Source organism: Gymnoscopelus braueri (genome assembly GCF_963280865.1).
Source record: "Gymnoscopelus braueri genome assembly, chromosome: 18".
Lineage (NCBI taxonomy): Eukaryota > Metazoa > Chordata > Actinopteri > Myctophiformes > Myctophidae > Gymnoscopelus > Gymnoscopelus braueri.
In genome coordinates, this window is record NC_137618.1 from 37835825 (window position 1) to 37862134 (window position 26310).

Genomic DNA, 26310 nt, shown 5'->3' on the forward strand with positions numbered 1-26310 from the left:
TTAACGACTGCATTAGAGTGACGTGATGTCATTCTCTGAACTTGCCTGACGGTTCCAGCTCTTCCCTCTCCCTCTCCCTCTCCCTCTCTCTCTCTACTACAAAGTGTAAAAATTAAAGGGACATTCCACCGCGCTTCAAGCCGAAATCAGGCTGATCCGATGCGTCTCACCAGACACGCACATATAGCTGAATAAAGAAGGCGCTGGAGCAACTCGGTATGATTGGAGCCTTTTACTTTAATATAGAACAGGGGGGTGCAAGGCATGTGGAAAAGGTGAAAGGTGGCCGTTACAGGTCACCTATTTCACTCTTAGTGTAACATAAAGACATTACTGGGTGTGGAATGCCTCTCCTGGGCAGCTCCATATATACCAGCATCTGTCTGAGGTGTGGAATGCCTCTCCTGGGCAGCTCCATATATACCATCTGTCTGAGGTGAGCTGTCCGGCCAGTGAACATTAAACAATGACTGACACGTCAACTGTCTGCCACAGCCTTTACTGTCCCACGCCTATAAAATGCCAAAGGCAGACTGCTTTGGAGAAAAAGAAGGAAAAAAAAACACTACAGAGAAATCCGCCTGCCGTTAATTGGCTCCCACATAAGATTTGCGTTGGATTCCTGTGTCAGTAGCTATAGGAGCGAGAATGAGCTCAGCATACAGTATCTTGCCGTTTTCAATTAAATGTTTAAATGGAAGAATCCCTATCACTAAATCTCTGTTGACCTTGTCAGATGTTTAGAATGATTGGTGCCTTTCATTACCTTCTGCCTCTGAACACTTTGCTTTTTTTTGGCACTTTGTTCAGCTACGATTCTCATCAAGTGCCAGCTAGCTTGAAAGTGCCGCTATATAGCTTGAAACCTGCCCAGCATTCAGCGTTCAGACACAATAAAACTCTGCTTGAGTTGCACAACCAATCTACTTCCTTCACCTTTTCCACATGAAAGAATACAGCCATTCTAGACTGTTTTTTTTTCTCGCAATTTAAAGGACAGATTTGTTCGTTTTTTCCCCTTCAACTCTCTGCTACATTGTTACCACAGGCACGGAAAGAACAACACGAAGGCCAGCGTTATATGCAAAGAGAGGCCAAACAACTGCTCTGTGTTGTGTCTGCGTGAGCAAAGCCGTGACCTCGGCGGCGGTTTGGCCATGCGGTCCCAGCCGTGTCACTCTCTGCGCGCAGACAACGCACACACAGACACACACACAGACACACACAGACACACACAGACACAAAGAGTTCTTTAAAAGACCAGCCACAGCATTGTCATCGGGCTGCCTGCCTGTGATTGATCGCTCTGATGCAATGCAAATGGTTTGGTCTGAGGAATTCATTCTACTAGTACAGCAGTTCTCAACCTGTGGGCCGGGGCCCACTGGTGGGCCTTGAGGATATTGCAAGTGGGCCCCCAAATAATTGGAAAAACACTAAGATTTTAATGATAATATAAGATGAATATTTGTTCATTTTTTGTTAAATAAACTTATGCTCTGCACCCCACCCATCTGAGCACTTTCAAGATGTTCAAGTGGACCCTGATCCAATAAAGGTTGAGAACTGCACTAGTAGTGTATATGATAGTAGTAAATATCCAGTGGTGGAAAGTAACTAAGTACATTTACTTAAGTACTGTACTTAAATACAATTTTGAGGTATTTGTACTTAACGAGTATTTCTAATTTTCAGTACTTTTACTTCTACTCCACTACATCTCAGAGGCAAATATTGTACTTTTACTCCACTACAATTATTTGAAAACTTTAGTTACTAGTTACTTTTCAGATATAAATTATTGTATTATGAAACATACATCATACAATTTTTTTAAATAGCAGATCTACAAGCTCATAACGCATCGCATCGCGACGCGTTGTGAGCTTGTAGATCTGCTATTTTCAAATATTTTAGTACTTTTACTTTTGGTACTTTAAGTACATTTAGATGCCAATACTTTTGTACTTATACTCAAGTAATTTTTTTATTCTGAACTTTTACTACTATAGTATTTCTATATTGCAGTATTGGTACTTTTACTTAAGTAAAGAATTTGAGTACTTTTTCTATCACTGTAAACATCCATACGGCATAATGGAAAGGCACCCACTCCACTGAAGAAGGAAAAAAGCACTTGAAATGAGTGTTATTTAAAGCATTTATTGGCAACATTCAAGAATTGTCTCTGCTGTTCCACTTCACTGTCCAATGTGTCCATCCATTCTTGCAGGTGTGATGTAAGCAATTCCAAAAATGATCCTCCTTCATCCTGGAATTCAAGGCTGTATGAAGAAATTACCATTTGCATTTATCAACTATGCACTCAGAACATGCCACACACACACACACACACACACACACACACACACGCACACGCACACGCACACGCACACGCACACGCACACACGCGCCGTGTTCCCATGTGTGCCAGTATGTCAATTAAACTTGAGGTCTGCTGCCATGCTCCAGCGAGCTGACTCTGTCTAATGGGCCTCCATGCTCGGAGACTGTCTATAATGGAATTAATAATGAGACACGCATGTGGAGAGAGAGGGCTCCATAGTTATCAACGCAGTCGCACGCGCCATGTGTCTTTCGCATCAATCTCTTCCACCGTTGGCCAGATCATGAACGAAATAACACTTTGGTGGCCCAAAAAAGAACGAGAAAAAAAGGTCGGGCGAAACCCAAAGTCAGTGGTGGAAAGTAACTAAGTACATGTACTTAAGTACTGTACTTAAGTACAATTTTGAGGTATTTGTACTCTACTTGAGTATTTCCAATTTCCAATACTTTTACTTCTACTCCACTACATCTCAGAGGCAAATATTGTACTTTTACTCCACTACAATTATTTGAAAACTTTAGTTGCTAGTTACTTTGCAGATACAAATTATTACGTTATAAAACATACATTAACCAGTTTGGCCCTATTTTATACATAGGCTACTAAAATGTTTGAAAATAGCAGATCTACAAGCTCACAACGCGTCGCAAAGCGACGCGTTGTGAGCTTGTAGATCGGCTATTTTCAAACATTTTAGTACTTTTACTTTTGGTACTTTAAGTACATTTGGATACCAATACTTTTGTACTTTTACTCAAGTAAATTTTGAATTCCGGACTTGTAACAGAGTACGTCTAAATTGCAGTATTGATACTTTCTCTTAAGTAAAAGATTTGAATACTTTTTCCACCACTGGCTGTGACTCGCGGTGGAGTCATTCTCAAAGACCTTCCTTCCCTTTCTAGCCAATGGAGGAGAAAGGTGTGAGTCTGGGGTGGTCTCAGTCCAGCGCCATCAGCAGACAGGAGCTGACAAGAAGCAGAGTGGGTGATTAGTGTCTGCCTGTCTCTGCCATGCCAAAGATGGGAGAAAAGAACAGAGGATAAGCTCACAGCCGAGCCGGGCAGAAACCTTGTATCTCCATTATGTTTCTTGGTAAATGAATGCCCTATTTTTATTTTTTTACAAGAGTGTTGCACAAAAGTAGCAAAAATAGGCAAGCTCACGACATGTTTTTTTTAAAGAAAAAAATGAAAAAGTAATTGAAAAAACATGGTCTCCTCACGCATTAAAAGGACAATATCAGTCACCAGAACCAAGGACGGATGTTTTCAATGAATCTAACATGGTTAAAATGGAGTTTGAAGTTACAATGGGTTTGTATAGGAAGGGGGCGTGTCTGTTAAAGGGAATATCATATCATCTAAATACTGAATCAAGCAACTGTTTGGGGTGCTCACAAAAAGCCAGAGTAGACGTTAAAATGACCCCAAACATGTTTGAAAGCTAAATACCCCTTTAAATCATTTTTTAAATAATTATAAAAAGGAACGGTTTTGGACGATATAGAGTACAGTACAAATTATTTGTGTGTCTGTGTCTGTGTCTGTGTGTGTGTGTGTGTGTGTGTGTGTGTGTGTGTGTGTGTGTGCGTGTGCGTGTGCGTGTGCACTGTATATGTTTTTGCATTGATGTTTACCTATAGCACACTACACTCCAGAATCATGTTTCTCTGTGGTCGGCTTTATTCATCCCGAGTTATGTGCTTTTTTGATCTGTTCTCCTCTTTGAAGCCGATTTAATTTTTTCTCATCAATTACAACGTCTGGCACAGCTCTCAGCGGGTGTTGTCTTTGCTGTCCGCTCCGGTTAATTAGTACAGAGCACGTCGGCGTCGCGCCGTCCTTGAGATAGCGGGCTAATAGGTGCGAGCTGTCTGCAGCCATTGGTTACAGCGTGCCCCGCTCTGCTCTGCTCTGCTCTCCTCACAGAGAACAGGAATGAAAAACACTGCGATAATTCACTGTGTTATTTTAAGTCACCATGTCTGTGCCATAGACAAACTCTGACTGGAGGTCACATGCATAATGCAGGTGGTCTCCAGTCAGAGTTTGTCCACGGTACCGACAATCCGACAATCAGTGAAGCTGCACTCGGACAAGAGGGCAGCTTCACTGATTGGCCCTTTGCCTTTTCAAACTAGCCAATGACATGCTTGATTCTATAAGGCCACCCCCACGATCATCTCCCAAATGATCGTCTCTTTGATGTGTTGATTGCTTTGGGATTCTTTGGATGGTTTGTGCTCTCTTAAGTCTTTCATGTTTAGAGTGAAGAGGTGCTATCAGCCCTGCTGTGTCTGCTTCTTATCACAGAGACATTTGAGGGGTCTCTGTTATAGAGCCAGAGCCAGATCAATGGCATATCTTTGGGTCCGACTTGGAGTGTCGGAGACCACAGATTACCGATGTTGGACTGACATTTTGTCAAATATAAATAATAAGTCATTTGAAAAACATACATTTGAGTAAAGTTTTTACTTGAGAATATTTCGCTTAGAAAATAACTTAACATAAATAAAAATAAACACATAACGTTTTCATAAATAAGAAATAAACAGAACATTATTTTATTAACAACGTAAGCCCTTCTAAAATAGCTGAAGCATTGATGCATTGTGAACTTTTAAAAATGTTGGCCTTTGATGACAGGTTGAAAGTGGTAAAAACATCTGGACAAATAATGGCCAATATATCTGTCAGTCTGCCCCTAGTTATTGCCCACCCAAGACTCACTGTTACGTCTAGGTGGAGAAAATATGTATACACTGTAAAAGTGTTAACTCTGAGGTGGTATAAATGCAACCAAATGGACCCTTACGTGTACATTTGTACACTCTCAGAGTTACAAATGCGCCCTCACTGTAGACATGTGTGTATAAATACTTGATGCACTGCATCGGCCAAGAGTAACAGGAGCCTCACTTTGCCTTCACCCTTTCCAGGTTTAAATATCAACATCTTACTTTCACTTTTCCAGTCTATTTACATCCATTGGCAACTTTGTATTCTGAGTCAGATCACAGACAAAGAAAACCCAGTGACCCACATCTCCGCCTTTGTGACTATTTGACTCCCAAGTCAACAACTACTGGGGTTTAGAGGAATGGACGCGCTTCTTTTGTGTTGGATTGAAGCCAGAGAGGTCTGTTGGCATGGATATTTAGCAGTGTTCCAGACTTTTATTTTATTTTAGTTGATCTCTTTTTGGCCTATTACAGTGGATGTGCAACATGCACTTCTTCTCCCATCAGGCTATTGTTTGACCTCGCCGGGAGCATGATGAATTAGCAATCTGAAAATGCGTTGGCGAATATTTTGCATCAAGCTAGTTGATGCTTTCATTTAGTGAAAGATCAACCTCGTTTCGGAGGAAAATTACGTCGCTTTTTCGCCGTGTAATATTCACGTTCTGTGTGGATGTGTCACACTAAATAAACACTCCCGGTCAGGGAGTGGACAAGACCAATTATACTTGTCGCGTCCACTTAGCTGCGAGGGTCGGCTGGACAGCATAGGCGTCGTAGAACTGATTAAACTACAATTTTCTGTCTGCAGACATGCATGCATGCATGCAGAGCAAGAGTAACATGGGCTGAACTCAATACAAGAATCAACACACTAGTGACCTTCCTCCAGACAACTGCTGAAGAACTTGGTGCCATGGCAAGAGGCCATTGTGAGAATAGCCTACTGTCCTAACTGTAATTATTATCATTATAGTTTAACTCCAACCTGCATCAATTATTTCTATTCATTTCTGTTATCCTCAGAAGACCTCACATTCTTATGAATTCCTTCAGCAAAGCTTCAAGAAGTCTTTTTTTTATGCAGGAACATCGCTTCAAGTCCTTCATTGTCATGTGGGTATAGTGATAGCAATGGACCTCCTCACTGAACCTCTCCATGTTTCTATTCTAGTGCATGCACAGTCAGCATATACAGTAATGTACTTGTCCGCGGTCACAACTTCTGGGATGCACGGGGATGTGCTGGCAGGGGTGTAAAGTAACTAAGTACATTTACTCAAGTACTGTACTTAAGTACACTTTTGAGGTATTTTTACTTTACTGGAGTATTTCCCATTTTCAATACTTTTACTTCTCCTCCACTACATCTCAGATACAAATATTGTACTTTTATTCCACTACAATTATTTGACAGCTTTAGTTACTAGCAGACTTTGATTATTATTACAAAACATACATTAACCACTTCAGCCCTATGTATATTTCGGCCATTTGAAAATAGCCGATCTACAAGCTCACAATGGCCCCGATTCATAAAGGGATTTACGACCATATTTTGTACCTACCGGCATTTAGGACAAATCCTACACCTGCAGTCGGATTCATAAAAGTTTTTTGGTCTGTGTTTTGTGCGTCAGGTGCGCACGTTCTCAGGTCAGCCCTGAGGCTGTCTTACCAGGGCTGAAATGTGCGTATGTCTTTAGAATGCTTTATTCTTCATGCCAAAATCAATTACAACAGTGGCAAACCTCAAATAAAATATATATGTGCCCAACATTTGTCAACACATATATATATTAAAAAAAAAAAAAAAAATGTCAAACTATATATTGCTTGTAGCCTACAGTATGCATCATATAGACATGATGTAGATTCCACCGCTTTTTATTTATTTTCTAGGCTATCAGTTGCATTTAGAGTTGAATTATTAGGTCCCCGTCCCTCAGTGTGTTTGCCAGCGGGCCATCTCATGCAGCCAAAGTGTCATGTAATAATGAAAATAGGCTATGATGCCTTAATGAAACTGCGGAGGGACTGACGCACCTCTGTCCGTGCTGCAGTATTAATTTGTAGGCTAATAGTCTACTGTAGGCTACTCTACTGTATTTTGATCACATGAACACCACACACAACAGATCTAATATTCCCCATTCCGACGTAGGACAGTGATATATTAATCAAAAATGCACTAATTTAATCAATAAGTAATCAATAAGCTCTGGTCCATAATCGGATAGCAGCGTTCCACTTGTATGCTGGATTTCATCATCTTTTTACCTTGGTAAAAGTCCACAATGTTCATTAGAAAAGGCTTATATATATCCTTTCCACGTTTTATTAGCCTTTTATTTGGTAATGGGGTTAAACCTTGTAAACTTATTTATTCTCATTACACATGAGAGCATTTATTACGTGATCCGCTTCCAGACAGAACAGTAAGCTGTCAAGGCGATGCGAAGCCGCATCTGTTATCTTTAGACGAGGCGGAGTTGAACTTCAAACTTTCATCAGCGTTGCCAGATGTTGTGAGAGAAATAAGCAACCAGGTCTAGGAAAACAAGCCCAAAAGAAGCAACTGGCACTTAGGCCATTATAAGCACTTTAATTAAACCGTTGTGAGCTTGTAGATCTGCTATATTTAAAATAAATCTTGTAATAAAATGTGCAATATTTGGAAGATTTTTTAAACATTCTAACAACACAAATCTGCCTCCAGCTGGCACAAAACATTTCAGATGGGGCTTATAGGGATAAATTAGCCTACATATTAACTTGGGGGTCCATGTCATAAAAATATTTGAGAACCACCGGTTAAAACAATTGAACAATTGTGAAGCAAGCCCAAATAACCAACTACACTTTAGAAACAAGCCCAAAAAACCACGGTCCCCACAGCTACCAATATTTACAAGCAACTTTACAGAAAAATAAGCCCAAATTCGCTTATAATAAGCGGACATGGCAACGCTGTTTAGCACGGTTCAGCACGGTGACGTTAAAGTTGGATGCTGTTGGACGCAGCCTTCCAGAGTAATCATCACACCTGGTCATACGCACTGGTTGTACGCACGTCTCTGTGATATACGAACCCCTTTGGGAATTGCACGTCCGTTTGTGACTACCAAAATACGACCGGCCTTTACGAACTTTATTTACCCCATATTTACGACCCTCGTTATGAATCGGGGCCATGTGTCGCGAAACTTGTGAAATGGGACATTCTGCAAAACGAGTACTTTTACTTTTGGTACTTTAAGTAAATTTTGATGCCAATACTTTTGTACTTTTACTCAAGCAGATTTTGATTACCGGACTTTTACTTGTGACAGAGCATTTCTACACTGCAGTATTGATACTCTTACTTAAGTAAAAAATGTGAGTACATTTTCCACCACTGCGTGCTGGTGACATAATAACACTTAAGTCACATGACCCCTAGAGGGGACCCTCGCGGCTCTCGGAACGCAAGTGAAATTTGGTCCTTTATTGTCCTCTAATGAGCCATCGTGTACTGTAGGTACTGTCCCGCTGACTCTGCTTAATTCATTGGCTGTGTTAAAACATAATACAGTCTGTCTGGTTAATGTTTTATTGAAAAGCACACTGGAAATGTGGTAATTTATCTCCCTGCGATCAAAGGCGACTCATCATCAGAGCCGGTTCACTTTAGTTTTTATATCAAGCGTGTGGTTGGGTTCCCCCGTTCGAGGAATTAATCTTACAAATTCTTCTGAGAAATAGCCATTCTGCCCAGGTTAATTACAAAGCACTCGGAAACTTCAACATGACTGAATGAATTTCACATGACTATGGCGGGCAATGAATACATTTTAGGAAATCTAGGCCACACTTTGAACATGCAGTACACAAACCACCGTGGGTTTGAAAAAAAGCATTATTTTACACTTTTGTAGATTGTTGTGGCTATTGTAGATCTGCTATTTTTGAAAAATCGTGAAAATGTATGCAAATCTTTGAATATATATTGTTTAAAGCGAACATTTGTAACTCTATTCTTTGCACCACTGATATAGAAACATACGTTTTTCAGAATACTGTTGGGATTTAGAAGACATTTGTAGAATCGGCTTCAGGTCTTAATGGGTTAATTTGAAATGTAACCACTACGTTGACGTTGGCAATGGTAAAGCCTGTTAACTTTAGTCATTTATATTTAGTTGCGTGCTGGCATGGCGCACCAAAAAAATGCTGATCTACGAGCTCACAACTCGTTGCACTGCAACACTTTGCAAGCTTGTAAATCGGCAATTTTGGGTGCGCCACACCCACGCGCAACAAATACTTAACTATACAAGCTCCGCTTGTACAGTAACACACAATCATACAGCTTTTTTCGCCCAGAATGAATACTGCAGCTTCTCTTTTGAGTCTTTCTGAACTAGTTGGGCGAGTTCAAATCAATATGAGCCCAAGGGCTCACAGTTCACACAATGAAAGCGTATCAGGTAGACGGAGAGAAATGCAGTCGATAATATCGTATTATGGCTTCTGTGTGTGTGTGTGTGTGTCTGAAGGTGTGAGACTGTGGTCTGCAGTGCCAAGTGAAGCCATAATAGAGTTTCCAAGGGCCAGACGGAGTGTGTTATTACAGACAGGGGATGTAGGGAGGTATAAAATGGCTTGCCGTCACAGGTGGGTTTTTTGAAGTGGGAAGCTGGTATTGTGCGTGTGTGTGTGTGTGTGTGTGTGTGTGTGTGTGTGTGTGTGTGTGTGTGTGTGTGTGTGTGTGTGTGTGTGTGTGTGTGTGTGTGTGTGTGTGTGTGTGTGTGTGTGCGTGCGTGCGTGCGTGCGTGCGTGCGTGCGTGCGTGCGTGCGTGCGTGCGTGCGTGCGTGCGTGCGTGCGTGCGTGCGTGCGTGTGAGAGAGAGAAACAGAGAGAAAGGGAGAGGCCGGACAATCCTTTCCCACAGGGAGGTCTGTCAATCAAACCTGATAATAACAATGGAGTCTGATTTGCCATTTTACTGAGTCTTAATAGCCTCAGCCTATTGTCCTCCTCCAATCATTTCCTTCTCCTCCTCACCATTCCTAGAGAAAACACAGTGGCATACAGATCGTTACAGAGTCGCTGTGTTGTTCCATTATTAACAACGGCAAGGCCGAGGTTTATGTGTTCTTCGATTCATTGTGTTTTAATTGAAGCTTCTACAGATAACTATCCTCAAACATGGGCGCGGTGGGACAGTGGCAGCGCTCCAAAGCGGAGCTCCGTCACTGTCTCTCTCTGACAAAGGGATTTGAGGCTCTCTCCAAGGGTTGTTCTGCAACAGTAGCTGACAAGCTAGCTAGCCCACCAAGGCTCAGAGCTGAGAGCTGATTACCGACGGCTGCCAGAAAAGTGACTGACACGCAGTCACAAGGACAGCTGAAACGACAGGCTGACAGGGGGGCATAATTGATAAGCTTATAGATTATAGAGTGCCATTGTCCCTATCTCGGGTTGCAGAGCAGCACAATGCACGGGGAGAGAAATACAAATACAGGCAGAGCCGGACTGATTTTGGCCATTATTTGATCTTTTGGACAACTTTGGTATTATTGGCAATTATGCAGCCGATGTTTTCCGATGTTTTACATATTAAAATTTCTGAAAAGTGGCCGATTTACAAAGACAAAACGTGTTGCATTGTGATGCGTTGTGAGCTTGTACATTGGCTGTTTTTGAAAATATTAGAATAAAAAATGTATCTATGAACACTTTCCTTTTTTTTTGGGCGCCCGCTGGCCTAGTGGTCCAGGCGCATACCACATACGCTGGTAATCCAGCTTGACGGTGTGTCTCGGGTTCGACTCTCGATCCCGACGACCTTTGCTGTGTGTCACCCCCCCCTCCATCTCTCTGCCCATTTCCTGTCAGCCTACTGTCCTGTCAATTAAAAGGCATAAAAGTCCCAAAAAATATCTTTATCTTCCTTATAAGTTAAATTTTCTCAACTAGAAACTTTAATCAAATCACGTCTATAGGAGTCTCCAAAATGGGGATCGGCATCGGGCCCCAGTATTCAGGCTACAGTCGGGCTCTAGGACGGAGGAGAGAAGAGCCAGGTGTACAGTAAGGTGCCCTTGTGCACCGAGAGGTGTCGGCAATGCAAAATGCACACACGCCTAAGGCACATCACAGGCAGTCACATACATCCACACACGCTGCAAAATGGACCACAACAACAGTCTTTTTTTTTACACACTGAAAATAGCACTCTTTGCAGTGCAACGAGGCAGTGTGGCACTGAGGACATGCACACATACATATCTACATCACTTGTCTCTCCTCTTCCGCTCTCCCCATCACTTCCCCTCACTCCACACTTTAAGCCATTCAATCCCCTTCATTTTTGATTTTAGCCATAGCCATTATTTTATACGTTGGCTATTAAAAAATAGCAGATCTAAAAGCTCATAGCGCGGCACTGAGTGCCGCGCTATGAGCTTGTAGATCTGCTATTTTTTAAGAATCTTGAACATTTTTGCAAATCTTTGAATTTATATATTTTTTGAAGCTAACATTTGTAACTCAAATCTTTGCTTCTGGGGGGTCCCTGGAACGAAACATTTTGAGATGGGGGTCCGCGGGCCAAATACATATCTAAAAATGTTTTCTAAATCCTAACGGTATGTTGCTATATCAGTGGTGCTCCAACTTTTCCATGTCAAGGACTATCCAAAATGATATAGTGTATTCGGCCGCGGACCCCCATCTCTAAATATGCTGTTCCAGGGACCCCCCCAGAAGCACAGATCGGAGTAAATTTTTTTCGCTTTAAAACATATATATATATATATATTCAAAGATTCGCACACATTTTCCACGATAAAAAAAGAAAATTGCAGATCTGAGTGCCTCGCTATGAGCTTGTATATCTGCTATTTTTGAATAGCCAAAGAAATCTTAAAAATGACACAGATGCGTTTCCCGGATCGACTGGGTTAATGCGATCCGATGTGACAGTATACCAACTGCAGTGTGGAGCAGATGGGATCAGTGTTCCAGCCCTGTCTAAAAGGCAGTGAAATGCCTCATCTCTGCCCCGTCACTCTCTCCTCTCCACCAGCCAGGTCTCTGGCATGATATGAGACACTAACCCAGACAGCCAGAGGCTATCAACGTCCATCAGCCCTACAGGGAGCCTCATGCATACACTAGTAAGATCCCTTCCCCAAGATGTCTTTGGCTATTCAAAAAATAGCAGATCTACAAGCTCATAGCGTGGCACGGAGTGCCGCGCTATGAGCTTGTAGATCTGCTATTTTTGAAAAAAGAAAGAAAATAACATGCAAATCTTTTAATATGTAAGTACACTTTTAACTCAAATCTTTGCTTCTGGGGGTCCCTGGAACAAAATATTTTGAGATGGGGGTCCGTGGCCAAATACATATCATTTTGGGTGGTCCTTGACATGAAAACGTTTTTAAAATTTTAAATAAAGAACTGTTAGGATTTAGAATACATTTGTAGAATCCCAAGAAGCAAAGGTTTGAGTTGAAAAAGTTCGCTTTAAAAAAAGAAATGTATATATATATTTTTTAAACAATCTACATCGCGCTATGAGCTTGTAGATCTGGTTCCACAGATGCGTTCTCGGTCTTAATAAAGGTTAAGGAGCGCCCTTTCACCGGTTGAAGCAGCCTTATTCTCACACATCATGAGCGCAGCGGCTCAGTAATAAGAGATGCGCGTTGTGACCCTTCGCCTCACACAGGCTTTACAAAAAAAATCCTAAATAATTATCAAATAAGAGTCCCTATATGTCACCCTCTAACTATGTTCATCCCACATTCCTGCCCTCATCACCCCACCAACCCCAAGGCTCTGTCTACACACTCTGTCTAAATTCCCCCCGGGGTGCTTATGAGGCCCCTTTGTCACACTCCCTCATGCCCCCCCCCCCCTCCCCATCACCAGCATCAGTGGGCCATCTCAGAGCAGGCATTAAAGAGATTGGTGGGGTTCACGCTATTGAGTTGAATTAGACATGGTCAATGTAACCACGGCTTGGAGGGGCCAGAGGGGGGACACATGAATAGGATGGGAATATGGTGGCAATATGGTTTTTTTCGGCGGGGGTTGTCGTTGTACGTATATTATGATATTGGTAGACTGGCTTGATTTGTGGCATTAAAGAAACACAAACAGAGAAGGCTTAATTTATACTCCATATCATGACGCAGTGTCGCTTGCTGACGGGATCAGTTATTTTCAAGTAAGTGAAACGGCCGTAGTACTAGCATAAATGAAGAAGCATCTGATCGTTATGTTTTTCTTTTACTTGAGTAAACAAAAGTGATGATCAGGAGAAAGGAGAGTTGGAGAAATTATTTTGAACTGTCAGAACTGTTTTTATTTCTGCTTGAAATGGCAGCTTTCGTGACGCTCAGTTCCCAGTTTACAATTTCGGCAGTAGGCAGACTTATCCAGAGCAACTGACAAAGTTCACAATCAGAGCAAATGGCATGAATCCTGTAGTCAACAAACACCCGCATACATGGCCATGCAAATAGATACCAGGTAAAGATCAAGCCTACATAGCAACTGTCTAAAAAACTTCATATTATCTTAATAACATACCCCAGAAAGAGTATGTCTGCGGTGTGCATGCTTAGGGAACAGCCCTTCTATGGGAACTCCTCTTCGATGGGAACACTGTATCAAGGATGGGGGAGCGCTGGTTTTGTTTCACTCAACGCCCTGTGCAATTTTGTAACAGGTGATAACGTATTCCATCCACCACGGCTTGTCAACTCGGATAGTGCGCTTGTCCATCGGCTGCTCAGCGCGGGTGCTTGCTTCGCATAAGCCTCAAGTCCTTGCCGTCGGCGCGCCTGCCCATTATATTGTTAGATTTATATTTCAATTCATGAAACCGTCTCAATGTAATGTTTCTATACAACGCTAAATTCACATTTGTAGATTTTCAATAGTTATTTCTGGGTGTTCCCATAGGGTTACTATATAGCTGGGCTTTATGCATGATTAAGTTTCAATATCGTTATTTTTTTTAGGGTGTTCCCCTAGGGTTAGGGCATTCAGCTGAGGACTACCTCTGAGTGACAAGTGACTCTGCAGATGCCTGCACAATGCAGATAGATATACTTGGTTCCCCCTGCAAGCAGCTGTTATTTCCTTCTGCTGCTGCTGCTGTGTGCGTGCGTGCATTTGTGTTTGTGTGCATAGCTGCGTGAGCGTGTGTGTGTGTGTGTGTGTGTGTGTGTGTGTGTGTGTGTGTGTGTGTGTGTGTGTGTGTGTGTGTGTGTGTGTGTGTGTGTGTGTGTGTGTGTGTGTGTGTGCGTGTGTGTGTGTGAGAGTGCGCAGTACTGTACAGGAGAATGCATGTGCATCTTCGGACCAAATAGATTTTCACAAATCTCTCCCATAAAAGTAAAATACAAAACATTAGCAGAAACAGAAGGCTGCATGAATTGAATACCACATTTTTCATACACTTTCAGCTCTGGGGGAGGTGTGTGTGTGTGCGTGTGTGTGTGTGTGTGTGTGGGGTGGCCCGGGGCGAGTGGGTGTTTCTTAATTAGCAAGCTTCCAAAAAGACATTTAACAAGCTCATCTAATCAGCTTATGAACAGCAAATCAAGAGGAGCACGTGGAAAGGAAAAGGTACCTCCGCTGAGAATTCCACCACGGAAATTACCAATTAGACTTCCGATCTATTTTCTGGGATGAAGAAATTTGTCTCAAAGTAACAAATATTGACAATTTTTTTCCTCCGCCCCCTTCCCCCCTGTAGTCATGTATACGTTTTCCTGTCCCTGTCCCTATGGTAGAATCTGCCTTTACAGAGGCAGCATTGGCCTCCCTGATGGGATCTCAGCAATTTAATCAGTGTCGTAATTGATTCTGATGAGATTCGGTTGAGGGAGTTAGTATTGAGTTGTAATCAGAGCTACTCCCCCCGGGCCGCCCTGAAAAAGTATATAGAGGGGAGCGGCTGGAGGGAAGGTGCACTGAAGGGTAGTGGTGTAAAGTAACTAAGTACATTTACTCAAGTACTGTACTTAAGTACACTTTTGAGGTACTTTTACTTTAATGGAGTATTTCCAATGTTCAATACTTTTACTTCTACTCCACTACATCTCAGAGGCAAATATTGTACTTTTACGCCACTGCAATTATTTGAAAACTTTAGTTACAAGATACTTGGTAGGTATACATTATTATATCATAAAGCATACATTAACCACTTTAGCCCTGTTTTATTCATAGGCTATTTGAAAATAGCAGATCTACAATAACATTTTAGTACTTTTACTTTTGGTACTTTAAGTATATTTTGATGCCAATACTTGTTCTTTTACTCAAGTGACATTTTGAATTCTGGACTTTTACTTGTAACAGAGTATTTCTACACTGCAGTAATGATACTTTTACTTAAGTAAAATATCTGAGTACTTTTTCCACCACTGCTGAAGGGAAGGAGAAAGGAGAGGAGAGGAGAGGAGAGGAGAGGAGAGGAGAGGAGAGGAGAGGAGAGGAGAACAGGTTGAGGTCAGATTAAGGGGTGATTAAGGAGTTGATAGTGAAGCAGAGCAAATGAGTTCAAAGTGAGATAGGAGAGTTGAAAGAAGGAGCGGAGTGGAGGAGTACAGGCCACATTCTGACCCTGTGGGCCAGGCAGTGGTGGAAAGTAACTGTACTTAAGTACCATTTTGAGTTTGTACTTTACTGGAGTATTTCCCAATGTTCAATACTTTTACTTCTACTCCACTACATCTCAGAGGCAAATATTGTACTTTTACTCCACTACAATTATTTGAAAACTTTAGTTATTAGTTACTTTGTAGTTTTTGTTTATTATTACAAAACATACAGTAATCACTTCAGCCATATATACATTTCGGCCATTTGAAAATAGCCGATCTACAAGCTCACAATGCGTCGCATCGCGACGCATTGTGAGCTTGTAGATCGGCTATTTTCAAAAGATTTTTTATACATTTTGAAAACTTGTGAAATGGGACGTTCTGCATAACGAGTACTTTCTACTTTCTACTTTAAGTACATTTTGATACCAATACTTTTGTACTTTTACTCAAGTCAATTTTGAATTCCGGACTTTTACTTGTAACAGAGTATGTACTTTTACTTAAGTATAACACTCTGGTACCTTTTCCATGCACCACTGGGGCCGGCTGGTACGACGAGTATGGTCTCGTACCACCCGGCACCCTGCTGAGAGGTCCCTGCCGCCCACAGGAATGTGATGAGTCCTGACATTAGGGAGAGACGCACTTTGAAAGGCAATGTTTACGATGCCCCCCCCCCCCCCACGCTCTCTGCGTGCTCGGCCCCTTTACTGCCCTTCTGCTCAGCCAACGGCGGAAAGGTAACATTTGGAGAGAGACCTGGAACGCATCTGTGTCATTTTTTGATTTGAGCTAAAAAGCATTATTTTACACTTTGGCTATTAAAAAATAGCAGATCTACAAGCTCATAGCGCAGCACCGAGTGCCGCGCTATGAGCTTGTAGATCTGCTATTTTTGAAAAATCGTGAAAATATGTGCAAATCTTTGAATATATATTGTTTCAAAGCGAACATTTTAACTCAAATCTTTGCAAAATATTTTGAGGTCCCCCTCCCGCCCCCCCCCCCCCCCCCGCGGCCAAATACATATCATGTTGGGGGTCCTTGACATGAAAAAGTTTGAGAACCACTGATATAGAAACATACGTTTTTTTTTTGAAAACTGTTAGGATTTAGAAGACATTTTGTAGAATCGGCTTCAGGTCTCAATGGGTTAAGCTGACATGGCTTCCATTCCCTCTCCCTTTAGCCAATGCAACATGTCCACCCAGATGGAAGGTTCAGACAGCTCATGTATCAATAGAAAAGGCAGTTCCTGCTGAAAAACCCATGTTTAAACCCAAGCCAATAGGAAAACAGAGGGGGGGGGGGGCGGGGCTTCAGCAATTACAGTCCACTGGGAACCCCTCAAGGACCCGTGGGGGTCCCCGGACTGCACTTTGAGAACCAACCAAGAACCCCCTGTAAACCCCCCAAGGACCCCTGGGGGTCCCCAGACCGCACTGTGAGAACCACTGGGACGGCTGGCCAATGAGAGGAGACATGGACGGATCCCCGTGCCTATGGGTTTACAGTACATCCAAGCTACTGTGAGTGCCCCGAGATATTGAGGCACAACGTGTGCGATTTTGGTATTGGTATGATCAAAAACGTGGTCATAAGAGCGATTAGAAATAATGTATTTACAAAAGTTATTCTTGGTGAAAAGCTTAAAAATGTACATTGATCTCAATGGAGAGCCTAATGGAACCAAAGTTCTATTAGGTTTCATGAAATGAAGTCCAAAGTCTTGTGCGCTGTTTAAAGTTTAAATCGTGTTTCTACGATAAAGTATGCCAGAGTAATGAGGCTGCAAAGTGAGGTGGGTTTGAAGATTTATGAATATTTCATATTTTCAAGTATAAACTTTTTCAAAAATGAAATGAAAATTCAAAGATAGCCGAACATTCTAAAGTTTGAATGAAGTTTCTAGTTGAAAGTATGATGGAGTTATTTGAGCACCAAAAAGTACTCTTGAAAAATTGGCAAATTTTCCCATAGACTCATTATAATGAATGTAAAAAATATATTAAAAGTTAAACATTTCAAAAAGTATAAGAAATTGTAAAAAGAAAAGTACAAGCACACCAATCTGTGTGGAAGTATGTGGAAGATTTTAGATGCCGAAAGTGGTGGAATAAAGAATAAATATAAAGCGGGAAGAACTAGTGTGTGCTCGCTGCAGCGAGCCCACAATTAAATGTTTTTTCAAATTATAAAACTGTAACAACACAACACAATTATGACAGAGCCTGCACAATACTAACAAGACCAGGAGACCTGGTTCTGCCAGACCCAGAATGAAATCCTAGTATGTAACACACCTACAAACCACTTTACAACTGAAAAGCATAAAGCATTTTAAGCATTTCATGCACTAGCTGGTTTCTGCATGGACAGACTTTAATGGCTGGAGCTTAAGGAAAGGGGGCATGCCTAAGGACAAAGGGGGCATGCCCATGTATGGAGAAAACAGGTACAAAACATGCACTACGTCACGGCTAAGCCGGACTTCACATGACGTGTCAGCCTGTGTATGCCCATGTATGGATGAAAGGGGGACAGACCTTTTTGGCTGGGGCCGGAGGACAAATGGACCATGCCCATGTATGGACGAAACAGGTACAAAGCCTCATGTAAGCCCGACCCCTTGGGTCTAGCAAATACTGGACAATAATTAAAGAAACAATTGGGGCACAATAATGGATTGTGTAATAAAGTGTCAGCGGTCAGTCTTCCAACCAGCATTTCCCAGGAGAGCGTTGATGTCTTTGCTCAACGAATACAGTCAACCTGCAACCCCCCCCCACTGCTTGGCTAACATTTCACCACTCTGTTGCCATAGATACAGGTTGGCATTGACAAGAGCTCCAGCTGCAAAGAGGGCTCGTGTTTGGAGAGATTCCGATTTGCCGGCTGCACCACCTGCAAAGTTCACTGAGGATGACTTGCTGGAGGGAAATTTAAAAAATCATGTGGATCTCCGGATCCACATAGAAACAGCGTGCCTCCAATCTCCAATGTGGATCTTGGACTTGGCTCCATTGTTGGAATCCATGTGGCCAGCCTGTGACATCAGTCATCTATGGCGTCAGTCGTCTATGACTATCTATTACGTATGACTCAAAATTTGGGCAAGGTTTATTTATTTTTTATGTGTGGAGGTACTTCTATGGCAGTGTGCAGACAATGTTTGGAGATTACAGTAGACACAGAGACCCTGTCTTAGATGGCTAGCCTCTTGCAGAGCCATGCCGTAAAAAAATGATATAATCTTATCCAGATTGGGCTGCATGTAGGCTACTGTACATGCAGCCCAATGTGACACTCGTCACAAAGTGGTTATAAGCCTTCCTTAACTTTAACTTACAGTATACTTCAAAGTGCTTTACACAAAACATTAAAAACATGAAGACAAAGTGCAAAAGAAACAAATTATAAAATGACATTTGAATACAATAAAAAATAGTTATTAAAGCGTTAATAGAAAATAAGAATAATCTTAAATAAAACTGAAATAGGAGATTCAAATGTATTCAAATGTATTCAAAAACCTCAACAAAAGGCAGCTGCAAACAGAAAAGTCTTCAGCTTTGATTAAAAAGATCAGACCTACAGTTTTCTAGTACTTTGTTGAGGATATGTGGTGCATAAAAACTTCTCCACGTTTAGTTTGGACTCAGGGGACAGAGAGCAGACCTGTCCCAGATGACCTGAGAGGATGGTTCATAATGTAGTAGAAGATCAGATTTTCCTTAAACCATTCTGTGCATTATAAATTATTTGAGTATTTTGAAATCAATTCTTTGAAAGACAGGGAGCTAGTGAAAAGATCCGATAACTGGAGTGATATGATCCACTTGCTTGGTCTTGAGCTCTATGCACACGGGACTAGTATTACCTGGGGACCTCTGGTAATTTATTATAATTGCGGAGGTCATTTGAGATCTTAATCCTGTGTGAATCGGCCATGTCCGTAATTTGTAAAGTAACAATTACACGGCAAATTGCCTACCGTATTTTGGCAAACACAGAGGTCATCTGATAATACTAGTCCTGTGCGAATCGACATGACAGTAATAGTATCAGTATCATTTATTTCACTCTTTTTGGGGGGGAAGACTTATGAAGGCTGTGCTGGAAAAGATAAATGAAAGCTTTGACAGCATTTTGGGGCAATTCAGGAAGCTCATCTCACTACACAGTATGGAGACCTATTCACAGAAAGAAGAGGTGAGCAAGTGCAACATTTCATCAAATTGCTTGACGTGGTTCACCCCCCACGTACAATGCCTGTTTTTATTCTTAGCAGCCATTACTTGTGTTTCATTCAAGACGTGGATACAAAGGTAGCGTGCTAACAGGTCAGACAGATGCACAGATCCCTGACTTTTTCAATCATATCCGGGGGGATAATGTCAATAAATTCGAGTAAAACACAGACTTTGCAAATGTAACGCACGAAACACAGACCTCCAAATTACATGAGGTCCCCAGGGTAATACTACTCCCTTGCGAATAGGGCTTTTATGAGGACTTGGGCGGCAGCGTCCTGAATCAACTGCTGTTTAATGGTCTATTTTTCAGGGATATCTGTAAACACACCCTTATAGTAGCTAAGTCTACCGGAGATAAATGCATGGGCAAGTTTTTTTTTACCAAATCCTGCTGAGACATAAGTCCTTTAATCCTTGATAATTTCTTAAGGTGATAGCAGGCTGACTTGGTAATTGTCTTAATGTGGCTGTTAAAATTCAGCTCTGAGTCCATGACTGCACCACGATGTCTGGCTTCGGTCGTGGTTTTTAACATTACTGATTAAATCTGAGTGCTAACTTTTAATCATTCTTGGCTCCAAAAACAATTACTTTCAATTTAGCTTAGCTGTAATTGAAGAAAGTTCTGGCACATCCAATCGTTGATTTGTTCAATGAATTTTAATCAGTGCTTGTATTGGACTGGGTCCCCTGGTGACATGGTTATGCAAATGTGTGTCATCTGCATTACGGTAACATATTTTGTTGTTTGTTCCATAATCTGAGCCAGTGGGAGCATGTAAATGTTGAACAGAAGAAACCCCCGAATGGAGCCTTGGGGAACTCCACGTGTACTTTTGGTATCTTTCAGATGTGTAATTACTTATACTCACAAAGTAGTCCCTGTCCTTAAGTATGATTAGCATGCAGCACTATACAGAAATTCTATGCTCAAGTGGATGTCATTGAAGACCTTAACAAGAGCAGGTTTGATGTAGGCCTATATAACTGTTCATTAGTGAGGCGTCTCGATTACTCTTTTGTAAGAGTTGATCGATCCGTGGCAGAAATTCAGCTCCATTACTGTAGCTGTCATAACTGTAAGTATTGGCATCAAATTATACTTAATGTACCAAAAGTAAAAGTACTCATTGCACTAAGTATAAAATAGGGCTCAAGTGGTTAATGTATGTTTTGTATTCATTATCCAAATCTGCAAAGCAATAGTAACTAAAGCTGTCAAATATTTGCCTTTGAGATGTAGTGGAATAGCAGTAAAAAGTATAAAAACTCAAAATTGTACAGCACTTGGGTAAATGTACTTAGTTACTTTCCTCAACTGACTGTAAGTTTCTCTCCACGCTGATGATGAAGAGCTATTGACAAAGAGGCACGCCTGCTGGTCATCCAATAATCCAATCCTGACAGGTTTCCCATAAACACTGAACACCGTCCACCTACAATTGAGTCGCTCTTTCTGCCAGGATGTTTGACTGTGTGCGCGCGCGCGCGTGTGTGTGTGTGTGTGTGCGTGTGCGCGTGTGCGTGTGCGTGTGCGTGTGTGTGTGTGTGAGAGAGACTAACTGATCGACTGGCTGGCGTCTGTGTGTGGACAGGGACATGTCCCCCCAGTGGTATGGATTTAAGTGAGAACACTGAGTCGTTAATCCTGCTCACAGCGTGAGGAGGAATCAGACAGGCTCCGTCAGGGCCTCTTTAGAGTGGCCTCACTTGTAAGAAACATACGCACGCACGCACGCACGCACGCACGCACGCACGCACGCACGCACGCACGCACGCACGCACGCACGCACGCACGCACGCACGCACGCACGCACGCACGCACGCACACACCCACACACACACACACACACACACACACACACACACACACACACACACACACACACACACACACACACACACACACACGCATGCACACACACACAGCAGTTGGTATACTGTACCTGACCTTGACCGAGTATAGGGAGAGAGACCAGCTGTTCAAAGCTGTATTTTGCTATAGCTTCAGTTCATACTATCTTCCTGTGTAGGCCTAACAAATAAGTCCCTCTTGAGTTTTGTATACTGTACCTATAGTATCTGCATATGCCATTATGCCAGCTCCTGTCTATGATGTCTGTGTGTGCGTGCGTGCGTGCGTGCGTGCGTGCGTGCGTGCGTGCGTGCGTGCGTGCGTGCGTGCGTGCGTGCGTGCGTGCGTGCGTGCGTGCGTGCACATCAGTGGTGGAAAGTAACTAAGTACATTTACTTAAGTACTGTACTTAAGTACAATTTTGAGGTATTTGTACTTTACTTGAGTATTTCCAATATCCAATACTTTTACTTCTACTCCACTACATCTCAGAGGCAAATATTGTGCTTTTACTCTGAAAGCTTTAGTTACTAGTTACTTTGCAGATATAAATCATTACATTATAAAACTTACATTAACCACTTTAGCCCTATTTTATACCTAGACTATTTGAAAATAGCCAATCTACAAGCTCACAACGCGTCGCATCGCAACGCGTTGTGGGCTAACTGGGCTTGTAGATCGTCTATTTTCAAACATTTTAGTACTTTTACTTTTGATACTTTAAGTACATCTTGATACCAATACTTTTGTACTTTTATTCAAGTAAATTTTGAATTCCGGACTTTTACTTGTAACAGAGTACTTCTACATTGCAGTATTGATACTTTTACTTAAGTAAAACACTTGAGTACTTTTTCCACCACTGGTGCACATACACACTTGTCTTTCTGCACAGCACAGCTCCATCCCTGTGTGTCGATGCCAAGCTGACAGGCCGGGCAGTTCCCTGCTTATCTCTCCTTATCTCCAGCATTCCTCGCTGTCCAGTCCAGCGCTTAGACTTATGAGGAGATTTGTAGAAGTGTGCTTTCAGGATTCAGCAATTGAATGTGACTCAAGGCTATTCGCTATATAATTTAGATTTTTTTTATTTCTACTTAACCTCATGAACCCGTCCCTATCCTGAGGCGAATATTTGGCAAGCATAGCTGAATAGCCTACCAGCCGAATAGACTACAAAGTTCACAATGCGTCACAAACGTTGTAGCTTTCAGATCAGCGGTGAAGACATTCTGTGTAGAGTGAAAAAAGGAGTGGGCCAAGGATAGATACCTGAGGGACTCAGATAGGGTTTAAGTGGTTAGCCAGGCGAGTACAGCACCATTGAGATGTTAGATCTCTTTTGCAAGGGAGCCCTGGCTAAGGAAGCAACTAGCAGAGATTACAACATACAATACAAAACAAAAGCATCAATAAAACGTAAATTATTTAAATAATCTCAAGTAAAACAGCTGCAGACCTACGTTTTTAACATCTGAAGAAAACACCAAAAGGAATGAAGTGCTCCAGTTTAACTCTATAACAACCAGTAGGCCTATGTGGGTATATATGTCCTGGCTGCCAAATATAAAAACAAATAGTCTACATACCATCTCAAAGCCCAGCTCTGAGATGGTATGTAGAAGTGATTGGACCTTGGTCATAACAGCTTCTTCAAGGCTAGGGTCAAAGGTGCTGGCTATCTCTAATACAGACACACACACAACAACGTCTGGTGTATTAGCTGTCAAAGATGTAAAGATGTCTGGGTTATCACAGAGATGAAACGTGGATGGAATGACACAGGAATGTTTGTACATTCTCACTGAGGACGCATGATATTTTGAAAAGCCATTTGCTATGAGTTCCACTATTCTGTCATGGCGTGCTATATGTACAACTCTTTGTATGCATAATAGCCATTCAAGATGTGTGGCAGTGTTTCAGTGCCCTGTTCTGTGGTGTGGTGCTTGAGAAGATTGAGTCTGGTGGGAAGGACTTGTAGTCTGGCTTTTACTGTGAAAGTTATTATGTCCTCGTTGCAGTGCAGTGTTCTTAAGGAATGAGTCTGAGACAGAGTGATCAGTAAAGGGAAGACAAGCGAGTTTCCCCTGGAGTTGACCAGCAAACAGTAGGTGACCGTTGCCCTGACCTGGACGAAGGGGTCAGTTATAATGTCCTCTGAGACCCTCAGTCCCTGAGTCAGACCACACCCACTCCAGGGACACTCCAGTGCGGACACAGAGGTTGTTCAGATCTGGCCAATCTGACCAGACCCCAAAACCAGCGGAACAGGTTTTAAGTTTCCCCGATGAGTTTCCTCCTGAATCCAACAAAGTGGGGCACTGGCCAGTGGGACCTTAGAGAGAGACACACACACACACACGCACACGCACACGCACACGCACGCACACACACACACACACACACACACACACACACACACACACACACACACACACACACACACACACACACACACACACACACACACACACACACACACACACACACACACAATTTGCCTTCTAAATGGCCAGTACAATCACACAGTCTTCTTCTGTTGTGCAGCTCCACTGGTTTTTGGGAGGAGCGAGGGGGGGGGGAGTGTGGGGGGGACTAACATTTCTTCCGAGGCACGCTGTTGTTGACAGGAGGAGAGCGTTGTTCATTTACTTTTGTGTGGCCCTGTGCACAGTGCTGTGTGTCAACCCACCAATGGCAGTGAACCCGTGAGTGCTGTTTAAATTTGAGCTCCGTCCAACCTCAGCTGAGTCAAGCTGACTTTGGAGTGCATTGAACGCTCTATCAACTGGACCATTGTTGGCAGAAGCCAAGGGCCCTGTTGACTCCACTGTACTGCATTGACAAACACCAGCACTCAGTGCATTTCCCTAATTAGCTACCAGCTGTAGCGTGTGTACAGTATGTGTGTGTATTTGTGTGTGTGTGTGTGTGTGTGTGTGTGTGGGGGGGGGGGGTTGTGTAATTGATTGCGAGGCAATATGGTTGATTTGCAACTCAACCAAGCTAATAATTTGTTATTGATCGTAGCATTAGTGAGAAAAACACTACACGGAGACCTAACCCCACCAAAGTGAGCGCACAAATGTGATGCGCTCAGTTTTTTAATCTACTTTAATGATATTACACCTGGCTAAGCTAACACTGTAAAGAGCGCACAGTGAGGGAGATGATGAACTGCTCGTTTTCAGCCCGGTGCCACGCGCTCATACGTTATGTCTGCAGGAGATTGCATTTACTCAGGAAGCGAAAGGAGTGTGTGTGTGTGTGTGTGTGTGTGTGTGTGTGTGTGTGTGTGTGTGTGTGTGTGTGCGTGTGCGCGTGCGCATGCGTGTGTGCGTGTGTGTGTGCAAAATGGATCTGCTTGCATACTTACTGCACCCAAACTCGTTTTTTGGAGGGGTTAGATATAAGTACTTAGACTTATTTATGAATTTATCTGCATAGGACTTTAACAGACTTAAACTTACAGTAAATGTAATAATAAAACAAGGATGACTGAGTCTAGGGGGTCTAAGAAAATAGCTGTGCAGACGTTTTCCCAGCCCAAACACAGGGTGTCTAGGAAGTCGTAGATTTTAAGTGGATACTAGCGGCTCTGGTCTTTCGTTTTCGACTCATGGAAACTCGTGCCCCATTGAACCTCACAATCGCATTCCATTTCCCAATGTTAATCAGCCGTTAAATGAACTCCCAAAGTTTAATTGCACAATTTAAGTAATTATCTTGGGGGTGGGGGGAGGTCAGGGGTCAGTCGCTGACTGCTGAAGGCTCCTCTCCAGTGTTTTTACACCGTTCCATGTCCAGTGGTGTAAAGTAACTAAGTACATTTACTCAAGTACTGTACTTAAGTACAATGCTGAGGTACTTTTACTTTGCTGGAGTATTTCCAATTGTCTATACTTTTACTTCTACTCCAGTACATCTCAGAGGCAAATATTGTACTTTTACTCCACTATAATTATTTGAAAACTTAAGGTAACTAGTTACTAGTTACCTTTCAGATATAAATTATGATATTATAGACAAGCTCTTGTGAGCTTGTAGATTTGCTATTTTCAAACATTTTAGTACTTTTTCTTTTGGTACTTTAAGTACATTTTGATACAGTAACAATACTTTTGTACTTTCACTCAAGTAAATTTTGAATTCCGGACTTTTACTTGTAACGGAATACTTCTACATTGCAACATTGATACTTTTACTCAAGTAAAACATTTGAGTACTTTTTCCACCGCTGCTCCTCTCCATTGTTTTTCCACCGTTCCATGTCCATCTCATTCTCTCTTTTTAGTTTTTTTCCCCACTCTCTGCAGGCTCACTGTACTATCCAATCCCCCCGTGTGCACCACATCTCTCTGGTCGACCTGTCTTTCCCTTACAGCCACACTCAGATAACCTCTCCTCTCGTCTTTCACCTTACAGATGTTGTGGCTTGACTTCAAGGATTATACGCCTTTCAATCGCCTTCTATTTTCCCT

The 26310-nt window shown here is 42.2% G+C and overlaps 1 protein-coding gene across 2 annotated transcripts in view; it reads left to right on the top strand.

Annotated features, from left to right (window-relative positions):
• Positions 1-26310, top strand: part of sema5ba (sema domain, seven thrombospondin repeats (type 1 and type 1-like), transmembrane domain (TM) and short cytoplasmic domain, (semaphorin) 5Ba) — a 227406-nt gene that overhangs the window by 53312 nt on the left and 147784 nt on the right. The window lies entirely within an intron of this gene.